We start from the raw sequence: 24059 nt of genomic DNA on the forward strand, positions 1-24059 counted from the left end.
GAAATGACCACTAGGGGTCTCCCTACCAGTCCTGGCAGCAAGCATTTCAGACTCATGCTGGAGTCCTAAACACTACGAGCTGCCAGTCTGCTTTGTTCACAGACTTTTTGGCAGTGAACAAAGCAGGCTGACAGCTCTGAGTGTTTAGGACTCCAGCATGAGTCAGAAATGCTTGCTGACAGGACTGATATGGAAAAATACAATAGAAAGAAACATATTTTTCATTAACCTGCTATTGGAAAGTTATTCAACATTCATTAATCTAAAATATATCAAAAGTTTATTTGATGAGAGGTACCCTTTAAATACAAAAATCCCACTTGAAGAAAATGTATATATATATATATATATATATATATATATATATATATATATATATATATATATACTGAGTATGTTTTATAGGACCTGCATCCACAATGTGATATACTTATACATTCTACATTGCATTTATTTGAATAATACTAATTTTGAATGGTTAACCTTATAATTAGAGATGAGCGAATCGAAGATGACGAACCCGAATTAGTTACCAATTTCATGAAATATTCGATTCGCTACGAATGTGAATATCGCGAATTGCTTCATTAAATTTCATTTTACAGCGTTCCAGGCTATTGGAGACCTAAAATGGCGGATCCACATGTGAGTACATGGGGACAGGGGATTATGGGAGGGCGGGAATGAAGGTAGGCGGGATGACCCTGAATCACATGTGAGATGCAGCCTATCAGTATTCATTGACCCCTGTGATGTCACAGCCCTATAAAATTGGCAGCCTCTCATTTCGTCTATGCACTCAGAGATAGAGAGAACGGGATTGCGTGTGTCTGACTAGCTTATACCACAGCGTACCACTGCAACTGCTTGTCACATCAGCATTGGGGAAAGACAGGAGTGCAGAGTGCTTTGCTGTTCTCACTGAGAAGGATCATTGATAGCTAAACCTCCTATTCACGTTATTGAGCATTGCAGCAGAGAGGGGCAGATAACTGTTAGCTGCCTCAGGCACTGTTGGGTCCTGCTGCTGTTCACAAATACATTATTTTTCTGTGGACTGTAGCATTTGTCTGCCCTCATAAATGAATAACACATGCCTACATCAAAGCAGTCTACTATTCTGTATCTGTAACAAGTCTAGATACATGGAAAGTCCTGACTCCTGGCAAAAGTAATCACCTGCTGGTGTTTTTAAAAAAACTAATTTTTTCTGCGTATTGTTGCGCATATTATTGCCCTCATCAGTGCATACCGCATAGGTACATCGGAGTGTGGTACCATTTTGTACCTGTTAATCTGTCAAGGGGCTACATACTGTCAAAGAGCAAACAATAGTACTCACCGGCTGGTATTTAACAAAAATACAGAGGTTTTTCTGCGTATTGTTGCGCATATTTCTGCCCTCATCAGTGCATACCACATACGTACATTCAAGTAGGGTACCATCTTGTACCTGTTAATCTGTCAAGGGCCTACATACTGTGAAAGGACAGCCATTAGTAATCACCTGCTGCTGTTCTAGACAAATACTGTTCAAAGAGTAGTGTAGTGTATTGTAATACCCTCATATACGCACTAAGTATGTCAGGCAGAGAAGTGCCAGGACGTGCACAGAGGAGTGGCAGAGGCCTAAATACTTCAGGCAGAGTTGGCAGCAGACTTGGGGCGAGTGGCAGCAGAACTCGCAGTGATAGGCCTGAGCTCCCGTTATCAGCCAGCGGGCATGTCTCCACCAGCAACCCATCTGCCGTCGTCGATTGGTTAACACGCTCATCCACATCATCACAAGTGACATCTGACACCCCCAGTCAACAGTGGGTGGGTTCCTCAGACACAACCCTCAGTTGGCATGGCCCGGGAGCAGTCCCTGTCCTCCCATTGCCTTTGTCCTATGCTGTTCCCTCTCCTAAAGAAGTATCTTATGCTGTGGGTTCAGCTCCACTATTTACTGAGGACGATCTAATAGAGGACTGGCCAGCAAAGAAGGGGAGGAGATATGCGCCGCTTGCTCCGCTAGGTGGCCAAGTAGTGATGCGGAAAAGTGACGTGGGAGGCGGTGTTGCAAGTGTTCAGGGTCCTGAAGCAGACACTGTTGGGGAACCTGAGGAGGACATCAGTGACGTGCACACACCTCTTGATGATGATGATGAAGCCAATCGCAATTGGGAGCCGGGTGGAGCTTCATCCTCATCAGGAGAAGAGAGTTGCAGGTTGCCCTTGAGGCAGCAAGGCGGTAGCACGGTTGGCAGTCAGCATGGTGGCAGGAGTGGAAATTCAGGAGCCAAATGTGCCCGGGGAGACCACCTGCTTTGCGGCAGCCTACCTTTCCGGGAGGCAGTGGAACAGGGGTTCCTGGAGACGGCGCCAGTAGCAGTCATTTAGTGCGGACTGCAGGTGGGGAAATCATCTACTCGGCGGTGTGGAAGTTTTTCATAAGGCATCCGGAGGAGGTTCACGTAACCACATACACGATCTATTGGCAGAAGGTGAAGTGTGGCCAGGGTCCCAATGTCGGCACTACGGCCCTGAGTCAACACATGCTTGGCCACCATAAAGCGGCCTGGGAGAACCATGGCTCCGATGTAGTGGTCCAGCCTGCTGCATCACCCAGTGGCCATCCGCTCCCTCCTTCATCCAGCCAAGGCTCCACCACCTCAGCCGAAGCGAGCTGTGTGTCAAACCCTCCTTCTGTTGCTCCTGCTTCTCCCGCTTTTAGTCAGCCATTCCGCCAACAATCCATCGGCGAAGCCATGTCCAAGAGACAACAGTATGTGCCCACTCATCCAACGGCACAGAAGTTGAATGTGCTCCTGTCCAAGTTGCTGGTGTGGCAGTCCCTCCCTTTTCAAGTGGTGGACTCTGCATCTTTCAGAGAATTGATGGCTTGTGCCGAGCCGAGGTGGAGAGTCCCAAGCCGTCATTTCTTTGTGAAGAAGGCAGTACCAGCCCTGCATAAGTTTGTACAAGAGAAGGTTGGCCAGTCCTTGAGCCTGTCGGTGTGTTCAAAAGTGCACGGCAGCGCCGACGTGTGTAGCTGTAACTATAGGCAGGGACAATACTTGTCTTTTACGGCCCACTGGGTAAATGTGGTTCCTGCACATCCACAACAGCAACTTGGACAGGTCACACCGCTTCCTCCTCCACGCTTTTGCTCCCAGGCAGTTGTTCCTGTTACAGTGTGCAACGCCGCCTCCTCATCCTCCACCATGTCCTCGGCCTCCACTGCACGTTCAAATCTCGGTGGCCCTTCACTTCATTGTACCATGTGTGTAGGGCACGGCGGTGTCAAGCTGTTCTTCACATGGTTTGCCTTGGCGAACGGAGTCACACGGGGGGGGGGGGGGGGGGACTGCTAAAGTTCATTCGTAAAGAAATCCGAGTATGGCTTACTCCACAAAATCTGGAAATGGGAACCATTGTGACCGACAACGGGAAGAACATCGTGTCCGCGCTGCGACAAGGAAGTGTGAAACATGCTCCCTGCATGGCACACGTGTTGAATCTGGTTGTCAACAACTTCCTCGAGTCTTTACTCCATTTGCAAAACATCCTGAAAATGGGAAGGAAACTGCATGCACTTCAGCCACTCGTACACCTCCAAGCACACCTTCCTTGAGCTGCAGCGTCAGAACGGTATCCCACAACATAGTCTTATTTGTGACGTTGCCATACGTTGGAATTCCACCCTCCATATGTTGGACAGACTATACGAACAAAGAAAAGCCATCACCGATTTCTTGATGATCCAAGCAGATAGGAGTACTCCCCTGTGTAACTTCAATGTGAACCAGTGGCAGCTCATACGTGACACCTGCCGTTTGCTGAGGCCCTTTGAGGAAGCCACATTATTTGTAAGTCGCTTGGACTACCCCATGAACGATGTAATTCCACTCCTACATTTCCTACAACAAATGATTGAAACCATGGCTGGTCACGGCAATAGAGACATTGCGCCTATATCTCAAGGCTACATGAGCCCTGTGGGGGCTGAACTGGAGGAGGATGATGAGGGGCAGAGCGGAGCACAGTTTAGGTTGGATGAGATGGCCGGTGTTTCTAGTCATCGGACAGGAGAGGAGGAGCAGGAGCAGCCAGAGGAGCTGCAGGGTTATGAGGAAGGCGAGACAGAGGACCCAGACACACCGTGGCAGTATGCAGTGGAGATGGAGGCATGTAGTCCCTCCGAGTCACTGGCGCAAATGGCACGATGCATGCTCAGTTGCTTGCGTAGTGACCCCCGAATTGACAAAATTTGTCAGCAGGATAACTTTTGGATCTCCACCTTATTAGACCCTCGCTACCGTCCCAGAATGGGGGCCTTTTTTACACCCACTGAGAGGGAGGACAAACTGACCTACTACAGAGAGATTATACGTAGTCAGTTGGCCGATGCCTATCGGCCACATGGTCCATCCACTCGCAGGTCTGACTCGGGGGGCCCTCTGTGCTCACCTTCCACTGCCATGGCTGCTGGGGAGGGGTGGCAGGAACAGTACCAGCTCAATCAGCAGCAGCCTGAGTCTACAGTCGCTGATGAGTAGCTTTCTTCACCTGCACAGTGAAGCAACTCATCAGCAGCAGGTAGACATGGAGCAGGACCTGAACCAGCAGGTGGTGGCATATCTTGACATGACCATGCCAACAACCATTGAATATCCGCTGGACTTCTGGGCAGCCAAACTTGATTTATGGCCGCAACTAGCAGAGTTTGCCCTGGAAAAGCTGTCCTGCCCGGCCAGCAGTGTGCCATCAGAGCGGGTGTTTAGTGCGGCCGGGGCCATAGTCACCCCAAGGCGAACTCGTCTGTCCACTAAAAATGTGGAGAGACTGACGTTTGTTAAGATGAATCAGGGATGGATAAGCCAGGATTTCCAGCCACCAATGCCAGATGCCTCAGAGTAGATTGACCATGCTGCTACACCAACATTTCCCAATTATGGTTGGTTATGAAACCCTCTTTGGTACTGCCATTGCCTGCCCCTGGCTCATCCTGTGTCTTTCAGGAACTACTTGCTTCACTGATGCTTCTGGCCTTGGACCTTTAATTTTAGAAAGTTTAGCAGTGGCTAAATACATGCTTAATGCGAATGTCAACATTGATCTTTAAATGTAAGGGGTTATGAAACCCTCTTGGGTACTGCGAATGCCTGCTCCTGACTCATCCTGTGTCTTTCAGGAACTACTTGCCTCACTGACACTTCTGGCCTTGGGCCTTACATTTTTGGATGTTTAGCAATAGCTAAATAGATGATTAACCCCTTAAGGACAATGGACGTACTCCTACGCCCCTGTTTCCGAGTCCTTAAGGACCGAGGAGGTAGGAGTATGTCCTGTCCATTCCCGGCCCCCTGCCGCTAGCCGGAGGGGAGCCGGTGCCCGATGCCTGCTGAAATCGTTCAGCAGGCATCGCGGCATATCGCCCAGGGGGGTCATTATGCCCCCCCATGTTGGCGATGGCCGCAGATCGCTGGACAATTCAGTCCAGCGTTCTGCGGCGATTCCGGGTCAATCGGGTCTCCAGTGACCCGGAATTACTAGCCAGCAGGGGTGAGGTGGCACTGGTGCCACCTCACAATCGCCCTGATTCGTCGGCCGGCCGACCAATCAGGGTGCCTGCTGCGGGTGTCACTCCCGCAACCCGCTCCGCCCCTCTTCCGGAGGACGTGAGCGGGTGCGGGACGTGCATCCCGGGTGCTGGGGACCCCGATCCCCGGCGTTAATGTTGGGATCGGGGCCTCAGGAGCGACGGCGACGGGACTGACCTGCGTGGCGTGGATCAGCAGCAGTAGGAGGTGAGTGACAGCCTCCTGCTGTTGCTTAGCAACAGCTCCCAGCATGCAAAAAAGGGCATGCTGGGAGCTGTAGTTATGCAACAGCAGGAGGCAGACCACCACAACTCCCAGCATTCCCTTATGGGCATGCTGGGACTTATAGTTTTGCAACAGCTGGAGGCACATTTTTCCTATGGAAAAGTGTACCTTCAGCTGTTGTATAACTACAACTCCCAGCTTGCACAAACAGCTAAAGTGCATGCTGGGAGTTGTAGTGGTGCATCTGCTGGTTGCATAACTACAACTCCCAGCATGCCCGTTGGCTGTCGGTGACTGCTGAGAGTTGTAGTTTTTCAACAGCTGAAGGCACACTGAGTTAAGTAGCAAACCAGTGTGTCTCCAGCTGTTGCATAACTACAATCCCCAGCATCCCCAGCCAAAGTAGTATGCCTCCAGCTGTTGCATAACTACAAGACCCAGCATGCCCTTCCGCTGTCCGTACATGCTGGGGGTTATAGCTTTTGCAACAGCTGAAGGCACACTGGTTGCAAAACACTGAGTTTGTTACCAAACTCGGTGTTTCACAACCAGTGTGCCTCCAGCTGTTGCAAAACTACAACTCCCAGCATGCACTGATAGACCGTACATGCTGGGAGTTGTAGTTTTGCAACAGCTGGATGTTTCTCCCCCCCCAATGTGAATGCACAGGGTACACTCACATGGGCGGAGGTTTACAGTAAGTATCCGGCTGCAAGTTTGAGCTGCGGCAAATTTTCTGCCGCAGCTCAAACTGCCAGCGAGAAACTACTGTGAACCCGCCCGTGTGACTGTACCCTAAAAACACTACACTAGCAAAAAATAAAATAAAAAGTAAATAACACTACATATACACATACCCCATGTGATAAGGTGAATGGGGTGGTCTGTGACTGAGTCTATGTCTCGACAGAATTGTTCAGAGAGGCTTATGGTGGAGCATTTGGAGAGTAGGGTGGGCCAGTGTTTTCTTGGAAGACATAGATCCAGCCCAGGGTTTTGGACTGTCTCCAACCTATTGCTCAGCTGCAGGTAATCGGCTGCACCAGTGGGAATAAATCCCTCCCTGCTAGGCAGATAAGGAGGGGAATGTTTTGTTTCTCTATGAAAAGGCTGGAAGCAGCAGGCTGGAAAAAGACTGGAGTGCTGAGAGTGGACAAAGGGGGACATGTATCATTGCATTTAGACCATTTTTCACGTCTACAAATTTTGCGCAATTGCGCTTTTTTTGTATAGAGCTGCGTTTTTTTTGGTGGACAGTTTTCTAAAGTTGTCACCAGTTTGGTCTACAGTACACCACCTAATCCAGTGGACTGGTATTTATCAATTGCGCAAAAAAAAAGTAGATGTTTTTTTTTGCGCAATTGCGCTTTTTTGCAAGAAAAGTAGTCTAAACCTAAGAGTGCTAGCTAGGACTCGTAGAAAATGGCAGACGGTGGAAGATGCAGGTGGGGGATGCAGGAGCCGTCTCTCAGCACTGCAGTACTACAACTACTCCCATCATGAGACAGAATCTGTCCCATAATGGGAGTAGTTGTAGTACCGGAGCGCTGAGAGACGCACATCCCCCGTCTGCGGGACTCTATTGTGACTGTTAGGACTACTACTCCCATCATGGACAGACTCTGTCCATGATGGGAGTTGTAGTCCTGGGGCTGAAGGACAGATCGCAGCAGGTCATTCTCCAGAGACCCGCTGCGATCTGCATTTATTAACTTAAAAAGCCGGCGGTATATGCGGCTCCACTGCGCTGCCGCCGCCTCCTGTATACAGATGTCACGATTCATAATCCCCGCCTCCGGGAGAGGGGAGCTCTGATTGGTGGAAAGCTATTCACCACTATTAGCCAATCAGAGCTCCTGTCTTCTGGCGGGGATTATGAATTGTGACAGGTCTATACAGGGGAGCGAGTGGAGCAGCTTCTACAGTACTGTATATAATTGTTATGTGTACTGTTATGTGTACTTACATCCTTCCCTTCAATCCCCTGGTTGGACTTGATGGACGTATGTCTTTTTTCAACCATACTAACTATGTAACTATGTACCCCCCCCCCCCCCAGACTAATACTGACCCCTTCTATAGTGAGCGCTGGGACCGCTGTGTGATTGACAGGTCCCCAGCGCAAGTGTCCGGCCCCACTGACCTTTATATGTTATAAATCTTTATGATACACACTGCCCGTCCTCCTCTTCATTCCTCTGATACCGGAGACGAGCGGCTTCTGCTTTCAGTCAGAGCGCCCCCTGCCGTTGTCTGGCCCCAGCCCCGTGCAGTGTGGAGGCCGGGAGGGGGCGCTCTGACTATAGACTATGATACAGAAGCCGCTCGTCTCCGGTATCAGAGGAATGAAGAGGAGGACGGGCAGTGTGTATCATAAAGATTTACAACATGTAAAGGTCGGTGGGGCCGGACACTTGTGCTGGGGACCTGTCAATCACACAGCGGTCCCAGCGCTCACTATAGAAGGGGTCAGTATTAGTCTGGGGGGGGGCAGTACACATAACAATTGTATGCAGTACTGTAGAAGCGGCTCCACTCGCTCCCCTGTATAGACCTGTCACAATTCATAATCCCCACCAGAAGACAGGAGCTCTGATTGGCTAATAGTGGTGAATAGCTTTCCACCAATCAGAGCTCCCCTCTCCCGGCGGCGGGGATTATGAATCGTGACATCTGTATACAGGGGGGGGGTGCAGCGTTGCCGCAGGCTTTTTAAGTTAATAAATGCAGATCGCAGCGGGTCTCTGGAGAATGACCTGCTGCGATCTGTCCTTCAGCCCGAGGACTACAACTCCCATCATGGACAGAGTCTGTCCATGGTGGGAGAACTAGTCCTAACAGTCACAATACAGTTTCGCAGCTGGGGGATGTGTAAGAGCCATCCCTCAGCACTGCGGTACTACAACTACTCCCATCATGGGACACAAAATTTCCCATGATGGGAGTAGTAGTCCAAGGGCAGACTGACGGATCTCAGGGGTCTCACTCTTGAGACCCCTTGCAACTTCTCCGCCCCTGCCCCCTAGTGATGACATCATTAGGGGGCGGAGCTTCACAGTCCAGGCCTGAAGCCAGGGTGGTAAGTATGGCTCTGTTCTCATTATGCGTTTTGCATAATGGGAACAGAGCCTTTTTGGCAGTGTGTTCCCAAACAGGGAGACTCCAGCTGTTGTTTACCTACAGCCCCCATGATGGGAGTTGTAGTTTAGCAACAATTGGAGGCTCCCTCTTTAGGAACACACTGCATTATGTGCGCTCTCCCCAGGGGAGAGCGACAAAAATGTATTGACCCATTTTTCGTGTTTTTATTTTCTTGTAATTTCAGATAAGTGAATGCAGAGGACTACCAGAGATTCGGTGGAGTGTGACGATGACTAGCATTTTTTTAATGTCAAGAAAAGGGTTAACGAGGGCTGTGGGGGAGTGTTTTTTTAAATACATTTTTTATTTCATGTGTCGTGTTTTTTATAATTGAAATTTCAGGTTTAGTAGTGGAAGCTGTCTTGTAGACGGAATCTATTACTAAGCTGGGCTTAGCGTTAGCCCCGAAAACAGCTAGCGCTAACCCCCAATTATTACCCGGTACTCACCGCCACAGGGGTGCCGGGAAGAGCCGGTACCAACAGGCCCGGAGCATCAAAAATAGCGCTCCTTGGCCTAGGCGGTAACAGGCTGGGGTTATTTAGGCTGGGGAGGGCCAGTAACAATGGTCCTCGTCCATCCTGGTAATGTCAGGCTGTTGCTGATTGGTTGGTGTCTGATTGACACTGAAAATATGGGGAAGCCTATGTGTTGTTTTTTTTTTGTAATAAAAAAAAATGTGTGGTTCCCCATATTTTCAGTCAGTCAGATACCAACCAATCAGCAACAGCCTGACGTTACCAGGGTGGGCGAGGACCATTGTTACTGGCTCCCCCCAACCTAAATAACCCCAGCCAGGAGTGCTATTTTTGACACTCCAGGCCTGTTGATACTGGCTCTTCCCGGCAACCCTGTGGCGGTGGGTAACGGGGTAATAATTGGGGGTTAGCGCTAGCTGTTTTTTTGGCTAACGCTAAGCCCGGCATTGAAAAAAAAAATGTATTTAAAAAAAAAAAAATAATCCCCACACAACCCTCATTAAACCTTTTATTGACATTAAAAAAAAGCTGGTCATCATCGCAATACACTGAATCTGACGTAGTCCTCCCCATTCACGTATCTGAAATAAGAAAAAAAAAAGGTTAGGACATCATTTGCGATCTCACCTGGGGAGTGCGCCCATACTGCAGTGTGTAACAGGGGGTCTCCAATTGTTCTTGTCTGCCTACTGTATCCTGTATATACAGTCATCTATAGATGGCTGTATATACAGGAGAGCGCACAAAGATTTAACTCAGAGCTGCAGTGTGGGTTAACTCTTTCCTTGCTGGGCTCCTGTATAGTATACATGGATACACTATGCCCCCTGTATACTATACAGCGGGTGGAGGTAAGTAGTGATGCTCTCCACCCTGTATATGTATATGCTATACATCACTCCTCACCTCCTTACACTCCGTAGGGCGGGCGCTCTGCATCCGACCCATGGAGTAGTACCTGCAGTGAAAAAAATGCACACAGGGTACAAAAATGTTTGTTTCTGCACACCAGCAAAAATGCAAGAAAAAACACAAGGGGGAGATTAATCAAAACCTATGTAGAGGAAGAGCGGTGCAGTTGCCCATAGCAACCTATCAGATTGCTCCTTTCATTTTTGTAAAGAAGCAATCTGATTGGTTGCCATGGGCAACTGCACTACTCTTCCTCTGTACAGTTTTTGATAAATCTCCCCCAAGAAAAATTACCAAAATGCAGGAAAAGCTGGGACCGTTTTTCAGGCGTTTTTGCTGGTGGACAAAAAAATACCTCAGTGGAATCCTGAAAAACAATAGAACAAAAGCCCAGCGTCCAGGATACACCACTATTCCTGTGAGGTGTAGAACAGGTCTACAAATAGAACTTTGTGGAGATTTAGACCATTGCACGAAATTTATCATGGGGCTTGCACAAGTTTGATAAATTTGGAGAAATTGCTCCAAATTTAGACCAACCAAAATGATCTACAAAAAACGTCTATCAAAAACAACATTGATACATCTCCCCCAAAGACTCTAGGTTGGTGAAACCAATATTGTTTTGTTTAGTTTAACCCTGAGAGATAGGGAACCTAATGTCAGTTAGTGCTCAGACAAGCTAGGTTTTTGTTTGTTTATGTTTTCATTTACTGCTGTATCCTGTGTGGATTACAAATACAGTGCCTGGAGTATATGCAATTACAAGGACTGTGCCTATTGTTGACCCTAGAGGACCGTGCTACCTGCAAACAAGGATCACAATATGGTGGAGGATGCGGGCAAAGTAGCACATTGAGGGTCTGTGGGTGTTCCAGTCATTCGGTAGTCTGCTTGAGGACTTTTATTTTGGAAGACCTGCTAATCAAATAAGTAGCACCGTACCTTTTAAGACTGTTACCTGCTTGGTGCTATAATGGAGGATCTGGTGAAAGCTCTGGTACAGGCAACCGCTGTACAACAGGAAACAAATAGTCTACTGGTTACCCAGGTTGAGACCCTGAAGGAAGCCCAGCAGATGGATAGAGCTGCCCTTACTGAGGTGTTGCAGGGAGTGATATTGTCATCTGCAGAGAGCCCCCCCCTCGTGAAAGAGGATCCCGTATCCATGCCACAGACTTCCTGCATAAGATGACAGAGACAGATGATTTGGAGGCTTACCTCACCACTTTCGAGAGGGTTGCTGCCCGGGAAAGATGGCCACTGGGTCAGTAGGGGGGGCTTCTAGCTCCATGCCTGAGTGGGGAGTGCAAAAAAACCTATGAAGACCTACCTTCTGATCAGACCCAGGATTACGAGCAACTTAAAGCTGAAATTCTAAAGCGCATTGGCGTAACACCAGCCGCTCGAGCCCACAGGTTTCATAATTGGGCATACTATGTGAGTAAACCTACCAGAGCCCAGATGTATGGATTGCTCGGGCTCGCTCAGAAGTGGCTGGAGCCAGAGCGCAACTCTGCTACCAAGATAGTGGAGATGGTTGTGATGGACCGTTTTCTCAGACACCTGCCAACAGGACTGCGACAATGGGTCTGTCAAGGGGACCCTCAGGATCCAGAAGCAATGATGTGCCTGATTGAGAGGTATTTGGTTGCCAAGGAGCCATACAGTATTGATCTTCATCAGAAGTCCCGACCGGCTAACAACCGGATAAGCGGAAAAGTGGTAAACAAAAGACAAAACTTTGTACCGAACCTTATTGTGATCCTTGTTTGCAGGTAGCATGGTCCTCTAGGGTAAACAATAGGCACAGTCCTTGTAATTGCATATACTCCAGGCACTGTATTTGTAATCCACACAGGATACAGCAGTAAATGAAAACATAAACAAACAAAAACCAAGCTCGTCTGAGCACTAACTGACATTAGGTTCCCTATCTCTCAGGGTTAAACTAAACAAAACAATATTGGTTTCACCAACCTAGAGTCTTTGTCCACTCTCAGCACTCCATTCTTTTTCCAGCCTGCTGCTTCCAGCCTTTTCATAGAGAAACAAAACATCCCCCTCCTTATCTGCCTAGCAGGGAGGGATTTATTCCCACTTGTGCAGCCGATTACCTGCAGCTGAGCAATCAGTTGGAGACAGTCCAAAACTCTGGGCTGGATCTGTCTTCCAAGAAAAACGCTAAACTGCGGGGTGGAGCACTGGCCCACCCTACTCTCCAAATGCTCCACCCCAGGGGCCCATAACTAGATATTCATTCTGGTGACATACACAGAAACATACACTCCCCCTGGGGTTAAAAATCATAAGCCTCTCTGAACAATTCTGTCGAGACATAGACTCCGTCACAGACCACCCCATTCACCTTATCACACCCTACACAGCCCCCCTTCCCAATAAAAATGAAAAATGTCTGGTACGCCACTGTTTCCAAAACGGAGCCTCCAGCTGTTGCAAAACAACTACTCCCAGTATTGCCAGATAGCCGTTGACTGTCCAGGCATGCTGGAAGTTTTGCAACAGCTGGAGGCACCCTGTTTGGGAATCACTGGCGTAGAATACCCCTATGTCCACCCCTATGCAAGTTCCTAATTTAGGCCTCAAATGCGCATGGCGCTCTCACTTTGGAGCCCTGTCGTCTTTCAAGGCAACAGTTTAGGGCCACATATGGGGTATCGCCGTACTCGGGAGAAATTGTGTTACAGATTTTTGGGGGTATTTTCTGCTATTACCCTTTTTAAAAATGTAAAATTTTTGGGAAACCAAGCATTTTAGGTAAATTTTATTTTATTTTTTTTACATATGCAAAAGTCGTGAATCACCTGTGGGGTAATAAGGTTCACATTACCCCTTGTTACGTTCCCTGAGGGGTCTAGTTTCCAAAATGGTATGCCATGTGTTTTTTTTTTTTTTTTGCTGTTCTGGCACCATAGGGGCTTCCTAAATGCGGCATGCCCCCAGAGCAAAATTTGCTTTCAAAAAGCCAAATGTGACTCCTCCTCTTCTGAGACCTGTAGTGCGCCAGCAGAGCACTTTTCACCCCCATATGGGGTGTTTTCTGAATCGGGAGAAATTGGGCTTCAAAATTTGGGGGGTATTTTCTGCTATTACCCTTTTAAAAAATGTAAAAATTTTGGGAAACCAAGCTTTTTTGGTAAAAAAATTTTTTTTTTTACATATGCAAAAGTCGTGAATCACCTGTGGGGTATTAAGGTTCACTTTACCCCTTGTTGCATTCCCCGAGGGGTCTAGTTTCCAAAATGGTATGCCATGTGTTTTTTTTTTTGCTGTCCTGGCACCATAGGGGCTTCCGAAAGGTGACATGCCCCCCAAAGACAATTTGTCGCTCCTTCCCTTCTGAGCCCTCTACTGCGCACGCCGAACAATTAACATAGACATATGAGGTATGTACTTACTCGAGAGAAATTGGGTTTCAAATACAAGTAAAAATTTTCTCCTTTTTACCCCTTGCAAAAATTAAAAAATTGGGTCTACAAGAACATGCGAGTGTAAAAAATGAAGATTGTGAATTTTCTCCTTCACTTTGCTGCTATTCCTGTGAAACACCTAAAGGGTTAATACACTTACTGAATGTCATTTTGAATACTTTGGGGGGTGTAGTTTTTATAATGGGGTCTTTTATGGGGTATTTCTAATATGAAGACCCTTCAAATCCACTTCAAACCTGAACTGGTCCATGAAAAATAGCGAGTTTGAAAATTTTGTGAAAAATTTCTAAATTGCTGCTGAACTTTGAAGCCCTCTGGTGTCTTCCAAAAGTAAAAACTCATAAATTTTATGATGCAAACATAAAGTAGACATATTGTATATGTGAACCCCACAAAAATATATTTTGAATATCCATTTTCCTTACAAGCAGAGAGCTTCAAAGTTAGAAAAATGCTAAATTTTCATTTTTTTCATCAAATTTGGGGATTTTTCACCAAGAAAGGATGCAAGTTACCATAAAATTTTACCACTTAGTTAAAGTAGAATATGTCACGAAAAAACAATCTCGGAATCAGAATGATAACTAAAAGTATTCCAGAGTTATTAATGTTTAAAATGACAGTGGTCAGAATTGCAAAAAACGCTCTGGTCCTTAAGGTGTAAAATGGCCTGGTCCTTAAGGGGTTAATGCAAATTTCAACATTGATCTTTAAATGTAAGGGGTTATGAAACCCTCTTGGGTACTGCGAATGCCTGCTCCTGGCTCATCCTGTGTCTTTCAGGAACTACTTACCTCACTAACGCTTCTGGCCTTGGGCCTTTTTAATTTTTGGATGTTTAGCAGTAGCTAACTATATGCTTAATGCAAATTTCAACATTGATCTTTAAATGTAAGGGGTTATGAAACCCTCTTGGGTACTGTGAATGCCTGCTGCTGACTCATCCTGTGTCTTTCAGGAACTACTTGCCTCACTTACGTTTCTGGCCTTGGGCCTTTCATTTTTGGATGCTTAGCAGGAGCTAAATACATGCTTAATGCAAATTTTAACAATGATATTTAAATTCTCGGCGCTCTGCCAGGGCCTTCTCCTACCCTGCCGGGGACGATCCGAGGACCTCACTAAACCATCCAATCAGTAGTAGAGACATGCAGTGTGTACAAAGGGCAGGGACTTAATGAACCCGAGCTTATGACCCGCACTTAGAGATCAGGGATTGCAATTATTTGCCAGGAAAGAAGAATCACAACTATCGCGAACAGGGTTCAGCGGGTTACCAGCACCTGTCGGTGAAAGATAGACACACGCTGATCCGTTCAGTGTAGCGCGCGTGCAGCCCCGGACATCTGAGGGCATAACACACCTGTTATTGCTCGATCTTGTGATTGATCGTGCAATGTAAGGGGTTATTAAAGCCTCTTGGGTACTGCTGATGCCTACTCCTGACTGCTCCTGTGTCTTTCAGGAACTACTTGACTTCATGATGCTTCTGGGCTTGGGCCTTTAATTTTAGGATGTTTGAAATACATACATGCTTAACCTCTTCAGGACACAGGGCGTATGGATACTCCCTGCATTCCGAGTCCTTAAGGACACAGGGCGTATCCATACGCCCGTGGGAAATCCGGTCCCCACCGCTAGCCGGAGCCGGATGCCTGCTGAAATCATTCAGCAGGCACACCGGCACATCGCCTGAGACCCCCCCCCCCCATGTTGGCGATCAGAGAAAATCGCATGTCAATTCAGACATGTGATTTTCTCCAATTCCGGGCTGATCGGATCTCTGGCTAATCACCTGGAAAATAGGGATGATCGGAGTTGTCAGTGACACCCCCGATCATCCTGCAGGATAGGAGCGAGGTCGCAGTGCTGCGATCTCCTCCTATCCCCTGCCATTAGTCAGAACTGAGTTCTGACCAATGGCAGCGCAGGACAGGGGGTTGCCATGGATGTCGGGCAGAACGGGGGGGGGGAGAACATGGAGATCGGCACCTTACCTGAAGATGGCGTGGGGACCGAAGATCATCGTGGAGACTGCAGAGATCCCAGCTCAGGTAGGGAAACGACGGTGGGGGGAATGAAAGTGAAAGTAAAGCGATCTTTACTGTGGCAACCACTAGGAAGGCCGAACTGCAACTCCCAGCATGCCCAGACAGCCAAAGGCTGTCTGGGCATGCTGGGAGTTGTAGTTTAGCAACATCTGGAGGGTCACAGTTTGGAGATCACTGTTACAGTGGTGCCCAAACGGTAGCCCTCCAGATGTTGCCAAACTACAACTCTCAGCATGCCTCGACTGCCCAGGCATGCTGGGAGTTGTAATTCTGTAACATCTGTCCCTTCAGATTTAGCAATTTTTATGACATTTTTGAAAATTGCTGCTCTACTTTGAAGCCCTCTAATTTTTTTTTCAAAAAGCAAAAATATGTCCATTTTATGATGCCAACATAAAGTGGACATATTGTATTTGTGAAGAAAAATAAAATTTATTGTGAATATCCATTTTCCTTACAAGTAGAGAGCTTCAAAGTTAGAAAAATGCTAATTTTTCATGAAATTTGAGGATTTTTCACCAAAAACGGATGCAAGTAACGCAGAAAATTTACCACCAAAATAAAGTAGAATATGTCCCGAAAAAACAATCTCAGAATCAGAATATTCGTTAAAAGCGTTTTCGCGTTATTAATTCGTAAAGTGACGGTGGTCAGAATTGCGAAAAAGGGCTCAGTCCTTAAGGTAAAAAAGGGCTGCGTCCTTAAGGGGTTAAGTTAAATTTCAACATTTATGGTGCAATGTATGGGGTTATTAAACACTCTTGGGTAGTGTTTTTTTTTAATTTTCTGATAATTATTACGGTAATAAACTTGAATTTTCCAGAATAACCACCATTACACTATTGAACGCTTGTTGCGTGTGATTTTTTAAGTAAAATTTTCCAAAAAATACGGAGAGGGATGAACTCTGCTTCTTTATTTCATAAAAAAATTAATTTTATTGAAGAATGTCTTTTGGTGGTCTACCGTCCTGCATTAGAGAGTCTTCTGGACTCTTGGATATGCGCTTGTTCTTAAACAAAGGTACAAAAACCAAAAATGGCCGGTCAGGGCTATGGAGGCACCTACATCTTACAGCCACATGAGCCCTGTGGGTGCTTGTGAGATTAGGTCCTTTGTACCCACACGGTGGGGTCCGGGACACAAATTTTGATTTAACCCCTTAAGGACTGGGGTTTTTTCCGTTTTTGCATTTTCGTTTTTTGCTCCTTGCCTTTAAAAAATCATAACTCTTTCAAATTTGCACCTAAAAATCCATATGATGGCTTATTTTTTGCGCCACCAATTCTACTTTGTAATGACGTCAGTCATTTTGCCCAAAAATCGACGGTGAAGCGGGAAAAAAAATCATTGTGCTACAAAATTGAAAAAAATAAAACGCTGTTTTGTAACTTTTGGGGGCTTCCGTTTCTACGTAGTACATTTTTCGGTAAAAATGACACCTGATATTTATTCTGTAGGTCCATACGATGAAAATGATACCCTACTTATATAGGTTTGATTTTGTCGGACTTCTGGAAAAAATCATAACTACATGCAGGAAAATTAATACGTTTAAAATTGTCATCTTCTGACCCCTATAACTTTTTTATTTTTCCGTGTATGGGGCGGTATGAGGGCTCATTTTTTGCGCCGTGATCTGAAATTTTTAAAGGTACCATTTTTGCATTGATAGGACTTATTGATCATTCATTTTTAAATGATATAAAAAGTGACCAAAAATGCACTATTTTGGACTTTGGAATTTTTTTGCGCGCACGCCATTGACCGAGCGGTTTAATTAATTATATAATTTTATAATTAGGACATTTCCGCACGCGGTGATACCATATGTTTATTTTTATTTACATTGTGTTTTTTTTTATTATTGGAAAAGGGGGGTGATTCAAACTTTTAATAGGGGAGGAGTTAAATGATCTTTATTCACTTTTTTTTTTCACTTTTTTTTTGCAGTGTTATAGGTCCCATAGGGACCTATAATACTGCACACACTGATCTTCTATGTTGATGACTGGTTTCTCATAAGAAACCAGTGATCAACGATTCTGCTGCATGACTGCTCATGCCTGGATCTCAGGCACTGAGCAGTCATTCGGCGATCGGACAGCGAGGAGGCAGGAAGGGGCCCTCCCGCTGTCCTGTCAGCTGTTCGGGATGCCGCGATTAGCCGCGGCTATCCCGAACAGCCCGACTGAGCTAGCCGGGAACTTTCACTTTCACTTTTAGCTGCGCGGCTCAGCTCTGAGCGCGTGGCTAAAGGGTTAATAGCACGCGGCGCCGCGACCGGCGCTGCGCGCTATTAGAGGCGGGTCCAGGCTTCACTATGACGCCGGGCCCGCCGTGATATGAAGCGGGGTTACTGTGTAACCCTGCGTTATATCAGAAGAGCAGGACCAAGGACGTACCGGTATGTCCTTGGTCCTTAAGGGGTTAAATAAAATTTCAAATAAAAAAAAATCACACATTTCAACGGTCTCCTCATGCTGCAGCCAACTCAAGGCTGCGTCATTCTGGTAATATATAGAGAGCACTCGCTGTCCTAAATTTTCGTTAAAATTTTTCGTAAAAAATGTTTGTCTTTTTTATTAGGGATTGTGAAGCTTTGGTGCGTATTCCTACATCAGCCAACTCCAGCCTGTGTCATTCAGGCAATATGTGGCTTACTGATGGTGCTGCTGGGCCTGGGTCTGGTAATTTCAAATTTTCTCATAGGTAGCACCCGCTATCCAAAAGTCTTCTTCAGAAATTTCTACAATTGTTTTGTTTTTTGGGGGGGGATTGTAAAGCCCTAGTGTGTACTCATGCATCAGCCAACTACAGGCTGTGTCATTCAGGCAATATATAGGTAGCACCCGCTGTCCTAAATATTCTTAATTTTTTTTTAAATGGTTGTTTTTTCTTTGGGATTCTGAAGCTCTGGCGTGTACTGAATGCTGCTTCCTGCTACACTCTGTCAGCCCGTTGGTCCTGCGACAGTGTAGTACTCCGCCTCCACATCCTCCACTGTGTCTTAAGCCTCCACTGCCCGGAAAAGTCTCAGTGGCCCTTCAGCATATCATGTGTGCAGGTCACGGCGGTGTCACGCTGTTCTTCACATGGTTTGCCTTGGCGAGAAGTCTTGGAAACAATGGCCGGTCAGGGCAATGGAGACGTTGCGCCTACATCTCACGGCCACATGAGCCCTGTAGGGGCTTGTTGGATTTGGTCCTTCGTACCCACACGCTGGGGTCCGGGACACGCAAAGGTTGTTTTAAATTTCAAATCGAAAAATTGTGTGTGTTTTTTGGGGGGAATTGTGAAGCCCTGGTGTATACTCGTGCATCAGCCAACTCCAGGCTGTGTCATTCAGGCAATATATGGTTTACTGATGCCGCTGTTGGGCCTGGGTCTGGGAATTTAAAATTTTCTCATAGGTAGCACCTGCTATCCAAAATCTTCGGTTTAAATTTCTTAATTCATCTTTTAATCTTAGGGATTGTGAAGGCCTAGTGCCTGGCTGTGCCATTCATCCACTATATGGTCTCCTCATGCTGCCAACACCTCCACGCTGTGAGATTCAGCCACTATATGGTCTCCTCATGCTGCCAACACCTCCATGCTGTGTCATTCAGCCACTATATGGTGTTCTCATGCTTCTGCCTAATTCAAGCTGTGTCATTCAGCCGCTACATGGTCTCCACATGCTGCCAACACCTCTACGCTATGTCATTTAGTCACTATATGGTCTCCTGACACTGATGCCACCACCAGGCTCTGTCATTGTGCTGCAGTGCGGCAGTGATTCTAAAATCGGCATGTTATTACCCCAGCACACTCCATATGCGTTTTAGAACACAGCAAAGTGTTCTACACCCCTATAGAGGCTGTATGTAGGCTAGAAATTGCCTTTTTTAATATAGATTTGCCGTGAAAATTCGGATCGAAATGAACTTTTTCGGAAAATTCAGCGAATCGACCGAATCGAATTTTTGAAAAGTTCGCTCATCTCTACTAATTATGTTACACTTGTTACGGATTTGAGGAAGACTACGTCCCAACTCCCAAGACAGGGGGTTTCTTGGCTGGGGAAAGTTGCAGCAATTAAAATGATGGCATTGCCAAAAATCCTATATACGTTTAGGAATGTCCCGATAAAATTACCTCTTACGAATTTTCAAAAACTTCAATCAATTGTTATGCATTATATATGGAATAATCAAAAATCGAGAATTAAAACCCTATGCCTTTATCCCCCTTTGAGGAGGGAAGCATAGGCTGCCCCTCTATACTACAATACTATAGAGCAGTTATTTTGGACCAACTTAAACCATTGTGGAATGTGGATGTCTCCAAACTTTGGGTTACTATTGAAACACAGGAACTCCATGGTAGACTTGTCAAGCATATCCTCACGGCTGCATTTGTATTCAAATCTACACCTTCCTCCCCGCGCCCCACAATTGATGCCATTTATTCCGTATGGAATACACATTCTACCCAACAACTTATTCCATTTACGTTATGATATGATCCCAATAGAAGTACTACACATACCTGATCTCTCAATTTCGCATTGGCCTGAGAGAGGCATTAGATACCTTACTGATGTGTGGGATGGAGTCTCATGTATCTCTTCTGAAGAAATCCGTTCCAGATTCTTCATTAGTAATAAGGAATTTTATAAATTCCTTCAGATTAGACATGCCCAATCCTCTATCATGTCACCACACCCAACGGTAGTCTCCGAACTCAATGCTTGGCTTAATCACACGACCCCAACAAGGAAAGGTATTTCTTGGTGTTATACATTCCTTATATCCCATAATATTCTAGAAAAAGACCCATATAAAATAAGATGGGAGAGTGATCTGAACATCTCTTTCACAGAACACCAATGGAGTATTGCCCGCCATAACATTATTAAAAGGTGGGGCACAAAGCATGTGTCTTCTATTTTAGATGTTAAATCAGGAATTAATCTTAACTGTTGGCATGAATATAAGGTGGCTTCTGCATTGGATAAAGAATATGAGTTTATTTACAAGTGGGATGTGTGGTTAAATAGCCCCCCACAAATACAGTTCAACTATAGATTTACCGGGTGGGTGAATGCCTAATCCCAGTGACGACTTACTCTATATATTAGTTTGCTCCTATCCTCTATGCAAATACTATGTTACTTGAAGCAGAAAGGGTGCAGAAGATCTGTTTCTAATGGGTACTACTTGTTTCTTTTCTTTTTTCTTATTTAGTTTTCTTGTTTTATCTGTTATCCCTGTTCTCTTAATGTCTATATGGGCTGCTGGGGGAGATTTTTCTTCCCTTATATGTATGTCAAACACAGACAGATGTTCTATTTAAGCCCGCAATTGTTACATTTTGTACTTCATGTTATATATATATATATATATATATATATATATATATATAAAAAAAAGAGGCAACCACTTTCATGGGAAGCCATACAGTGTTTGAACCGCCTAAAAGACCTTATGTCCGCTCCTGCACTTGGCACCCCGAACTATGAACTATCGTTTTATCTGTTTCTCTCTGAAACAATGGGCCATGCCTTTGGAGTCCTTGCTCAAAAACATGGAGTCATATTGAGACCTTTGGATACTACTCATGCAGACTAGATCCTGTTGCAAGAACTGCACTCCCCTGCCTTTGAACTGTGATAGCTGCTAAAGACCTTTTGGGCAAGACTTCGGACATCATTCTTGGACATTCTATCATTATCCTCACTTCACATGATCTGGAAACTATTTTGACTCAATGCCAAAGAAATCCACTAGACAAGTGAGGCTTCAATGCCCTCTGCTACTCCCGGATAAAGTGACTCTTCAAAAGATGCACAATCTTGAATCCAGCTACCCTGCTTCCTCTCTCCGGGGGGAGGGAATGAAGGAAAAGAAACTCAACAAAATGATGAAGACCGAAGACCTCAGTGACCCTAAGCACAATTGTTTAGAGGTTATTGAATTGGAGACATCACATCTACCAACGGTCCAAGAAACACCATTGGACAATGCAACCTTTACTCTCTACACAGACGGGTCCAGATATGCTGATAAAAGTGGTAACTTCCACACAAGATACTCAGTGGTTAGCCCATTAGAAGTTGTAGGAGAAAGACTACTCCCTCCCCGTGTTTCAGGACAAGAGGCGGAACTCATTGCCTTAGCTGAAGCCTGCCGCATTTTGGAAGGACAAACCGCCAATCTGCCTATGGGCATGGAGTGGAGCTGGACTTCGGATTACAATGGGCATTGAGGGGGTACATGACTGCAGATGGAACCCCCATAAAGAACTTTGAAGCTGTCAGGACCCTGATTGAAGTCTTAAAATTGCCTGAACAAGTGGCAATAATCAAAGTCAAAGTGCATGGAAGATTGGACTCTGAAGAGGCCGAAGGAAATTTCTTGGCAGACCAGGCAGCTAAAGAAACTGCAACACTGCCCCTTGCTCGAGAGGAATCAGGGGTATACGTGGCGACAAGAAGACAGAAGAAAGGATCAGAAGAAGAAAAAGGAAAACCCCGGACTCAAGACATTGAAACAGTTCCAGACTCAAGCCTTAGACAAGGGAAAGAGTATATGGGAGAAAGTGGGAGCTGAACTCAGTGAATCAGACGGCCTATGGAGAAAAGCAAACAAGATTTGTCTTCCCCACGCCCTTTTCCTCTGTAGGTGACTCTATGGAGTCACCTACAGAGGAAAAAATCAAACGATCACTTCTATCAATAAAATCTACCTTGCACCAGGAATAACAACACCAGTTAAACAATATGTCAAGCGATGTGACATTTGCAACACTTGTGGGTTACAAATGTCACATTTGGAAGAACAGAAATTACTCCGAAGAAACACTTGGCCAAACCTTGCTACCCATTTCAGAGAATCCAGATTGACCACATGCAATTGCCCAAAAGTGGAAAGTTCAGTACGTGCTAGTAGCAGTGGATATTTCTCAGGATGTCCAGAAGCCTACCCAGTCACTAATATTACAGCAAAGACTACTGTAAGGAAACTACTAACAGAGCTGGTATGCATATTTGGAGACCCTGAAGTAATTGAAAGCGACCAAGGACCGGTTTTCATTGCGGATATTACAAGAGAACTTTGAAAAATGGTGGGAGCAGACCTCGGACTCCATACCCCATATCATCCCGGAGCAGTGGGAAAGTTGAAAGAATGAATGGCACCCTAAACAACAAAATCCTAAAAGCCAGTAAAGAACTGTACCTTCCATGGCCAGAAGTGCTGCCCATAGCTTTGTACTCTGTGAGAAACACACCCCGACAGCTAACAGGCCTAACCCCATATGAGACACTCTTGGGGGGTCCCTAAGCTTGGATGTTACAACCCTCAGTACCCTCAGTACAGGAAATGATAGTTTGGTAAAGTTTGTTTTCACACTGTGTAATGAGCTGAAAGTAACACATGTTGCAGTTTTACTCCATTCCAGATCCAGACACTGAACCAGGAAGTCACAATCTGCAGAGTTTGTCCTCGTGAAAAGAAACATAAGGGAGCCGCTGGATTTGAAGGTCCTTATCAGGTTCTACTGACAACTCTGACTTCGGTGAAACTGGAAGGAAAATCAACATGGATACGCCTCACACTGCAAGAGGGTTCCTAACACCATGCTCCTGATACATACCCTTTTTCGTATAAGTGGAGTGCAAACCCAGCAACTCAATCCGACTCCACCACACTACTGGGAAGACTTGACAATGATCCAAGAGTTGTATCTCACGTTTTGATATAACTCTTCCAGTGCCCAAGTGACTACCTTTAAATTTGACTACTGTAATATTGTGAATTGTCCCGAGGTGCCAAAACAATGGCTTATGTATGGGGATGACAATTAAATATACACATGTATGACGGATGACTACTGGGGGGAACAACGGTGACTATTGGAGAGCAGTGGGATGGAACACAGGGACTGACTGGGACTATAGACCACAGAGTGCCAATAGAAGAAAAGACAATACCGGCAAGTCTCTACTACAGAGAATAATATAGGATGTTGCATAGTCCCCTGTGTAAAGAAAACAATAATCTCCACTGTAGAGGCCACATTTCAAACAGGGAAAATGTATGTGGATATTGAACCTACTATTTCAGCTTATCTGAACCTAACTGATACATCAGACCCAAGCATGACCGAGAGAATTCCCTCCAGGAGAAGAAACATCCTGTATGACAATGGTGCAAGTGCAAACCCAAC

General features: G+C 45.8%; 1 protein-coding gene across 3 annotated transcripts in view; it reads right to left on the reverse strand.

The window, feature by feature from the left end:
• TRMT12 (tRNA methyltransferase 12 homolog) overlaps positions 1–24059 on the reverse strand; it is a 309262-nt gene that overhangs the window by 14825 nt on the left and 270378 nt on the right. The window lies entirely within an intron of this gene.

Source organism: Hyla sarda, chromosome 9 (assembly GCF_029499605.1).
Source record: "Hyla sarda isolate aHylSar1 chromosome 9, aHylSar1.hap1, whole genome shotgun sequence".
In the NCBI taxonomy this organism is placed as follows: domain Eukaryota; kingdom Metazoa; phylum Chordata; class Amphibia; order Anura; family Hylidae; genus Hyla; species Hyla sarda.